Here is an 8876-nt window from a genome sequence, read left to right as displayed (position 1 = left end):
CAAACAGGCCTAAATCAGAGGTAGCAAAACTTTGACTCAGTTTTTCTGAAAACATTTTGACACCTATCTAGGAGTCTAAATCCTGTTATAGCTTAAAATGTTTCTGTAGTAACAAAAGAACCGCAAACATACTTAAAGCAGGTAAAATGTGTTGACACCTATCCAGGAGTCTTTGTGAATTCTGGAGGCTCTCACATGAGCAACCTGCAGTTGGAGCGATTCTGTTTTTAAGCACATACAGGATACAAAAAAGTAAATGGATAAAAATAAGCACAGGTAGGCCCATCCTTGTAGTCACATTTTAAGTCATGTGCAAATCAATGTCCCACTCGTCACTGTCTTGGGTTATTAGAGGCATTAGCTTGGATTACTTGGTCACATGACTCATAATGAGATGCTGATGACGGAGCTGGAAACACCGAGGAGTTGGTATGGCAATGCTCCCCCTCTGTTCAGTGAGAAGTTTTCTTTTTTGACCAAGATGGCTTTTTTCACACACCCTTTTAAACCATCTGTTCTCCCTGTCCAAAATCTGGACATCTTCGCCATCAGTCTTTTGCTCTTGAGGTACAGTTGAATTGCTGAATCTTTCCCCGAGCTGCTGGCCCTCCTGTGCTGCTCCATGCATGTATGTAGCTGTAGTTTATGTTCTCCAATGTAGGAGTCTAAGTAGGAGAGGTGAGTTGTAACTAGTTACATTTACTTGAGTACATTTTTGAACAAAATGAGTCACTGCTCTTACTTAAGTAAAATTTCTGGCTGCTCTAACTACTGCAAGTAACTTTATGAATAAAGAATTTACTTGTTTTAACTAAAAATGGACCAGAGAGACACTCTAGAGATCATGTTAAACTTTAACATGATCTCTAGAGTGTCAACAGTTAAAGTGAGATTTAGCTTTAGATTTAGCTTTATTTTAATGTTATTTTCTATCTGCTGAGCCCGTTGAACAATTTGGAGATTGAATAAACATATAATAAACAGTAGATATAACATGAATCAGTCAATTCTTAACACCATTCACCAGAGTTTGTGGTTGTAACATGATGAAGTGAGAAAAAGTTCTGTGGGTGTGAACACCTTTTCAGGGCCTGTATCATAAGTTTCCAAACAGGCCTCTAAAAGGCACATTGTCATTGGAAGCAATTTGCACTGTTCTAACATACAAGCATTATGTTAGAACATTATTAAAATATACATTAACTGCTGTAAGTATTGCTTCTAAAATGTAATGATGAAAAACAATGATTTAGAAGTGTTTCTTCTGCCTGAAACTGAATTTTGTAATTATGGTATTCTTTCTGTATTTTTCATATTTGTGTTTAAAGTACCATTAATTTCATGTAACCTTACATTTTTGTCTGTCCGATTACATACATTTTAAATATTAAATCATCAGATGTTATAATTTGTTACTTCATACTTGAGTTGCCTTCTTACCTAATACTTTTTTACTCTTACTTGAGTAATTTCTTGGCTGACTACTTTTTATTTTTACTTTAGTAAACATATGTTAAAGTAGTGCTATTTTTACTTGAGTAAAATTTTTGGCTATTCCACCCACCTCTGCTGAATTGATCCACATACACGACACCGCTAAGCTGTGGTTTGGGTGTTCTGTCTTTGGGATGAACCAGTTTTTGTCTGAGGGTGTTGTTGAGTTTGAACTTGAGCAGTTTGAAGTATTTTACGAAGATTTTGCTGAGTTTCTCAGAAGCTCCTGACCCATATGGGGTAACCACATGTCTGAAGCGATTTCCTGATACGCTTCTGTTCTTTTTGTGTCTCCTCTGTGGCAGAGGGAGTATTGTCAGCCCGATAACTCAAGAGTTCTGATAACAGAGAGTTTGTTCTCTGGTGGATAATGTGAATCAAAATGTAGATATTGTTCTGTGTGTGTGGGCTTCCCTGTAAACTTCAGTTTTAAGACATCCGTCTTCCTCAACGTGTACTCCGCAGTCCATAAAAGGCAACATGTTGTTCTTGACATTCTCTCTGGTATACTTAATGTCGCTGAGTTGATGTTGTTGGTGTATGCTTCAACTTCTTTGAGTTTGATTTTAATCTAAATCTCATCCATGTATCTAAACCAGCTAGTTGGTGGTGTTCCCTTGTAAGCACTAAGTGGCCTGCTCTCCACCTCCTCCATGTACAAATTAGCCACAGTGGGTGACACAGGAGAGCCAACGGCACACCCATGTTTCTGTCTACTCAGAATACTGAGCCAAAATCCGGTTGCCTCCGATTAATGCCTGTTTGCAATTATCTCACTTGATCCCCAAAAACCCCATAATTGACCCAAAAAAAAAACATTTTGTCATTTGAGCTACATCTGGCTAGTGAATCAGTGAACATGGTGGAGTTTCAGTCACAAGAAAAGTGAACAATATGAGATTTTAAAACATTAACAAGTATTTTCTTACTTAATAGACTAGACATTCTCTCTTCCGTTTTTTGTTTTATGAGGTAGAAATAGTGATTTAACCGGATAATTTAATTCACTAAATGAAATTGTGAAAACAAAAATCTTAAGGTAAGAAAACAAACTAATCAAAACAGCATTTACCTTGTATTTGAAGTGCTAGAAACAGACAAATAAAAAATGTAGCGAACGGCATCTCTGAAATCATTTGAGGAAGTGAGCAGCACTTCCTATAAACCTGCAGCATGGCGGTGGGGGAGGGGGGGGAAGGCGGGGGCCGGGGGAAGGTTTACTACTGTGTAGAAACGTCTTTTTATTCTCATTTCACAGCCGACCAAGTTTGGAATAGTTATGAAGAAATAACTCTAACCATGTAAATTCATGGAGCGTTACCACTCCATATTTGAAGCCTCAATCTCTCAGCTAAGTACTTCTTTTTAATATTTTGTGTATTTTTGACCTTAGAATAAAAGTAACTTTTTGCTCCATACAATTCAATTAAAAAATACTTTATTAATCCCAAAGAGAAATGAAATGGTGTTGTAATACGTATCGTCTGTTTCTTTAATAAGTCTTTGTTGACAGTGAAGGCTGTAAGCAGAAAGGATCTCTGTTAAGGCTGTAAAGTGCATCTGAAGAAGTGAAAGCTGAAAACAGTCTATTTTTGCATGACTATCTGATGAAGAAGATGCTCAGGGTTGTTCATTATGTTCTTTTGTGCCAATGAGATTTTAGAGCACAAGACAGTCCTCAGCAAGAATGAGCAGGTTGGATATTGAAGTTTCTTTCAGACAATAGTTGCAGACAATGCAAATAATTACTCAATTCACCTTTGAACCCATCTGCAGAGGGCAAACGTTTTTTTTTTTACAATAAATGATATTTTCCTAAAATGAAATATTTACTAAATTACGGTATTTTTGAGGAACAGCTTCAACATACGGCCAAGTTTGTATGAGATCCAATACAAGAACATGACCAATATTAAATGTGAGTTAACAGCAAACTCTGCACACTTATAGAATAAATGAGCGACAACTTGTTTTCTAGTTCAAGAATTTATTAATAGAAATATAATGAACATCAAGAGAACATCAGTACAGAATGCTGTTTAACTGAATTAACATGTGGAATGAGGTTAAATTACCTTAACTAATTCATAACATTTGGTCTGTTTCAACCCATTTACAATACAAATCCTGAGTTAAACAAAATTTTATTTGATAAAACAACATCCGTAAAAATACGTAACTTTGGACGTTTGATTTTATTGATGTGAATATTTCTCTGGGAAGCTAGGGGTTGCTATAGCGACCGGTCGCTAAATGGTTTAATCCTAAAGTTATACTAAAACACCATTAAATTCACATTAATATTCCATAATAATGCGGTGATAACGCTCATAGGACTATCGAACAATGGCGGAGCAAAACGAAAACAAGCATTCTGTTTAAAACAAACCGTAGTTGCGTGGTATGTTATCCGGAAGCTAATAGCATGATGGTAGCGGACAGTCAGGGCTAATTTTAAAAAGCTTTGAGTTCCATTTAGTCATAAATGAGCGGACCGGAAAACATAAACATTAATATGCCATTGGTATATAAAACCCTTATGGAAATAACGTTTGTTATTACTGTAAAACACACTTCCTCAGCATGGCATGGTTGAATTACTCCAAGGGAAAGCTGGTTATCTCAGAAGTCACAGCGACTAGCTCGAACCGTAACCATGGGGTAACAGCTCCGGGTCCTAGGCGGCCTGTGAAGGGGGATCGCGGCATGGGGAATTGGGTTTCTTCTCTGCTTGGCTGGCTTTGCTGCTCCTGTGGATAGTGGCTCCACTCCCGGGTCAGCTTTCTCCTGCACAGCTTAGACAGACCACTACTGCTTTGATTATGATGTTAGTTTAACAGAAAGCCTGGCCGACCCTGCAGATGCTCGTGAGTCTTTGAGCCCCCATGTGGCCCACATCGGTTAATGGTCTCCACAGCGCAGACTCTCTACTCGAGACTCCACAGGCAAAGAGGAGGAGGGTGAGGGTGTTCCTGGCTTCATAGCAACAGCACCCTGCTGAGGAGGGCAATCCTGGAGCCAGTAAAAGTCTCAATTTCCTTTGCGTACAACTCAGTCTGATTTTTTTCCCCATGGCTTGATGGCACAACAGAGTTCATCATTATCAAGATCACTTCCCTCTTTCCTCTTTCAATAATGAGTTAATCTTTTTAATCAGCTCAGTTTGTTTTTTCCATTTGGCAAATAAGTGTAATGAATTTGGAGGAATCCTATATGAGCCAGACACGGAGCTGATGCAAAAGATTTATTAAAGGAGAAGAAGGGTAATCCAGGCAAAAAACAAAAACAGAAAAAAAGGTAAACCAAAAAAAGTCGACACAAAAAGCTTGGGCTGACTCAAAAACAGAAACAAATCAGAACGGGTAACGGACAGGTAAACAGATGGATAAACAGGCGCTGGAGGGCTCTTTACCACTGACGGAGTAAGTAGAGGCAAAGCAAGACGTCCTGGCAACAAACAGAAAACTAAGGCAGGCTTAAATGGGCGAACGTAACAGGAGAGCAGGGCGGGACTGATTAACCAAAACAGGTGGAGGTGATAAAAGGAGCATACAGACTAATAGACAATAAACCTAAGGTACAAAACAAGACAAAACAGACACGAGCTGAAATAAAAACTAATAACAAAGACCAGATAACTAAAACAAGCTAAGCATAAATCCAATACAAAACAAGAAACAGAAATAAATCCTAAAACAGAAAAGTGGCTAAACTGAAAAAATAACCTGTACCACAACAGAACGTTACAATAAGTTTGTTTTCTCAGTGATAATTGCTAACTGTTTGATCTGAAACTTTGACCATTCCCATTTACTCAGATCAGACATATCTGAATTTTTATTTTCATCAATCACAATCTTTACCTGTTGTTGAAATTCTGTGACTTGTAATAGATTATCGTTACATTTACATACTTTTGTACTGGTTTGAGTGTTACTATGGACTAATGATGCCAAACTTATATCACTGTGGTCTGTTAATGGAGCAGCTGAAATTTTACAGTGTAGGAGTTTTTTGTAGTTCGACAGAAACAAGCCAATAATCAAGTCTTGAACACATATTGTTATTCCCAGCACTAAACCATGTGTATTGGAACGTGTCAGGGTTAGTCATTCCCCACACATCTGTCACATTTACGGAGGAGCACAATCTTTGGTGTTTATCATCAAAATAGGGACACTTTTTTAATTATCTGTTCCTCATTATGCCATTATGATGCTTTTTGGAGTAAACCACCACCTCATGTTTTGTTTCTGTATGAATAAAGGGTTATTTGTAACTTACAATTAGCCAATGCTACGTCTGCTTTCACGTTTTACCAATAACTTCATCCTGGGTTATCCTGATTGCACTGGTTCTGAAATTATTTCTGTCCCCTGCTGTTACAGTAGGCCTACTGGACAACGGCACTGCAGACTGTCCCGTAAATGTTTTTATGCACTAACGCCTGCAACTCACACGACAATAATGGCATCATCATGTCGGTACTGGACTCCTCACAGATCTTTCAGTTCTTTAAAAAGTCACAAGTTAAGTCATGTGGGAGGCTTTTCTCTCCGTGCAAAACCAGACTCTGGTTAGTGTTTGCCTTTAGTCTTGGTGGATTCCTCAGTAGAAAGCCTCGCTACATGGTAGGTGGTGGTCAGAGAAATAACTCGGTTTTCAACATTAAACTTAGTTTGATTCTTCACCTGGAAAACAAATCAGTAGATAAAACCCTGGAGAACAGTTTTGGATAATGTTTGCTTCAGTGTAAATTTAAACAAAACGTCATCTTCCTTAAACTTTTATATACACCCCCAAGTCAAGAAGTCATTTTTGTCATTTGTTTTGGATGAACCCGGACACACAGCGCACACACACACACACACAGAGCTGGTTTCGAGAGTTTATTGCAACAGCGGGTAGTGGATGATGAGAGCCAGAGTCAGTTTACCAGACGGAGTTGTAGGGTGCAGGAGCTGGCTGACGGGAACGGACCAGAGCAAGCAGAGGATGATCTGGAGACAGACAGGAACTACACAGGCGTGATGTTCGGATGACTGAAGACGAGCCGGCGCCGAGGAAGGAACAGACTGAGGTGAGCTAAATAGTGGAGTGAACTGGTGGAGCCAGTCATTAGCTGATTGCAGCCAGACAGGTGATCCCAATCTTACCTGACTCCGCCAGATAGATTTGCTCCGCATATCCATCTGGAAACCTTCCGTTGAAGTAATTTTGGGAAGGGGCGAAAATACTGGTTAGCTGATTGGCCTATGTTGGTGATAGACGGGCCAAATGAACCAATCAGATTCGTCGTCGCTCGTAACAGAGCGACGACGAAAACACAACCACAAGCCAAGCTACTCTTGCTGCTGCAGGTAAAGGCTCGTTAGCTCAGCAAAGAAATACTCTGTAATTCCGATAAAACTTGCTCGATAGCCGCGCTAACGCTAGTTTCATCGGCTGAAGCCGCCATGCTGTTAAGACTGAACTGACGCGCTTCCCGTTGCGTCACACCTCAACCCGCCTCAAAGCCAACGCTGATTGGACGTTCGTTTGGTGAACGGCTCCAAATTTTCTTCAACGGAGAGTATCCAGACTGATCTGCGAGTGAAACCTTGAAAGCTCGCGAGATCAGGATGGTCTCACGAGGCTAATCCCAATCAGGGCTGCACTGAGAAGATAAGAGGCAGGAAATGCCCAGAGTGCAGCCTTCAGGTTGCATCATGACAATTTTATAAAGCACTTCAGCAACAAGATGATTCAAAGTGTGACAGAGCAATTTAACATCTATGGCTTGTGCTAAATTTACAAGTAGTTAGCATGAAAAAGAAATAAAGCTCCACAAAAAAAAAAATATAACGGGGATCAATGCACACGTAACTGCACTACTTTGTTCATTCAGTCTAACTGGAACACACTTTTTGCTCCGTCTATATAAAAGAAGCCATGGAGAGCAGCACTGACTGCTGAGAAAACAAACGAAGGCCATTGTCCGTAACAAACTGGTAAAATAACTCTCTGTTAGCAATGCCATTCTAGTAGAAAAATAATTTATGGCACAGAGTACTAAGGATATATCAGTCATTTTTTTTAGATGAAGTGAAATAAATATCTGATCAATTCCAATCGTTTGCAACTTTATTTGTAGATCACTTTAAGACACAACAGTGGACCTAACAGCTATGCAGAGTTAAAATGAAACATGGCTCATACAGGACAAAATACAATTCAAAACATTTGTGGTTTAAAAAAACAAGAAGAAATTAAAACAGAGAAAGATACATAAAATCAGTTAAAAACTACCAAAAACACAAAATGAAATAAAACAAAAAAATATATATAAAACAGGGTCTTTACAGCGTTAAAAGCCAAAGAGAATAGATGGATTTTATGAAGAATTTTAAAAAGAGACAATATGGAGGCCTGTCTGAGATAAAAGAGCATTTTCTTAACAGTTTAGATGCTGCTACACTAAAGGCACAATCCCCCAGAGCTTATGGCTTCTCTCAGGAGCAGCTGGTCAGCTGACCTGAGAGAGCGGGTAGGTTTGTAGGGATGCAGCAGATAAAGATAAGGTGGAACTAGGTTATTCAAAAATGTAGAGGCAAATTAAACAATTTTATTATAGGGGAATTGTGCTCACATTTGTTTGCGCCAGCTAAAAGTCATCCAGCACTATTTTGGACCCTCCATGTCCAGACAATGTTCCACTCAGGGGGCCACCAACATAATCATTAATACTAGACCCATATGCCATTTCATTCAAAAACCTTCTTTGATTCTTGCCCTCTATGTGGTAGATGCTTCCCGGACAAGTCATATCAGCTCCATATTCATGATCATCCGATTTGCCAGATTGGTCCTTAAAAACAAATGTAATCAGTGAATTAAATCCTGGAGTTTTGGAAAATGTTTGCTTCCATATGAATTTAAACAAAACATACTATCCCTTAAACTTTTTGGGATTTTTTCTTTCAACTAATATGATAATGACATAATACCGCAACTATATCCTCTCGATATAACAGCTCAGCTAGATGAAGCTGTTGACTTAAATCTGTCATAAATTGGGTTTGGTGTTAGTTCAGTTATGCACTTTTCTTTATTTTACTTGGTTATCAGTCAGGGTTCTGCAAGCTTTTAGTTCAGTTCTGTTTACCTGCCAACCCACCTATCTGTCTTCACCCAATCAGTTTGTGTCACTCCCCTGTCAGTAGTCACCAGCCAGTCAGAGCTAATCATCTGTCAGTCACTTCCCTTCCTTTCATTAGTTCCACCTGTTTTCTGTAATTAGTCTCTCCTCCATTCACCTGCTCACTCCCTTATTTATACCTGCTTCACTCCTCTGTTCTCTGCCAGATCTTCTGGCGTGCCTGTCGGTGAGTTGTATCCAGCAT

Source organism: Fundulus heteroclitus, chromosome 6 (genome assembly GCF_011125445.2).
Source record: "Fundulus heteroclitus isolate FHET01 chromosome 6, MU-UCD_Fhet_4.1, whole genome shotgun sequence".
Taxonomy (NCBI): Eukaryota; Metazoa; Chordata; class Actinopteri; order Cyprinodontiformes; family Fundulidae; genus Fundulus; species Fundulus heteroclitus.
This window is presented reverse-complemented; position numbering follows the sequence as displayed.